We start from the raw sequence: 847 nt of genomic DNA, 5'->3' as shown, positions 1-847 counted from the left end.
AAGATGGCGTACTTGGCTTCAATCATCACAGGAAATACGACTAGAACAAGCACATGGTTGTGCGCACAGGGATGACGTTTGGAGAACGCTTTGTTTGAGTTTCTATGGAGACGAGACGCTTCTTTCAAGACTTCAGGAAGCTGTAAGCAATTCCATACTCTTGTTTCCTATTTTTTTTCTATGGAATGAACTAATATATTATAATTAATGTTATAGTTAATTAATTATGTATGTTAACCTTTTCTCTGTCAGACTTCATTTTTGTTGTTGTTGCAGCCATGCAGATCACTTGTGCTGAAACCTTCCAGCTTGCTGATTAAAATAAAACAACAGCAGCTAATATATGTGAATTATTAATATTAATGGAGAATCAGATTAGTACTCATGCCCATTGTGGACAAGTTATGTTTATTTGATTTATTAAAGGGAAAATAAGAGAATAATCTTTCCATGAAATTACGAATGTTTGAATGATAAACATGTTTCTTACATTTCATTATTATTTTGTTTTAAAAATGTGATGTGTTTGATATTGACATCTAGTTTATTATATATAGACGATGGTTAGATTGTGCTGTTCTAAGTTATCCTTTTAACAAGCCTTTTATTTTACTATAGAAAGTAAGGTAGCCAAGGGAACTTTTACATAGTAATAGTAGGATTGCCAAGCCATGTGTCATATGTGTAACTCAAAAAGTCAAAAGAAAAAGGAGGGCATTTTTGGCAGGAAATATACAGTTTATTTATATAGACCTATGGTGGTGTTAATCAAATCACGACTAGAGTCTTATGGAATGAGTACAAAAATATACCAAATGAATAATGGTTAATAATTTACATGTTTCTG

This window comes from Pyxicephalus adspersus, chromosome 3 (assembly GCF_032062135.1).
Source record: "Pyxicephalus adspersus chromosome 3, UCB_Pads_2.0, whole genome shotgun sequence".
Classification (NCBI taxonomy): Eukaryota; Metazoa; Chordata; class Amphibia; order Anura; family Pyxicephalidae; genus Pyxicephalus; species Pyxicephalus adspersus.
The sequence above is the reverse complement of the archived record's forward strand: the minus strand, read 5'-3'. Positions refer to the sequence as shown.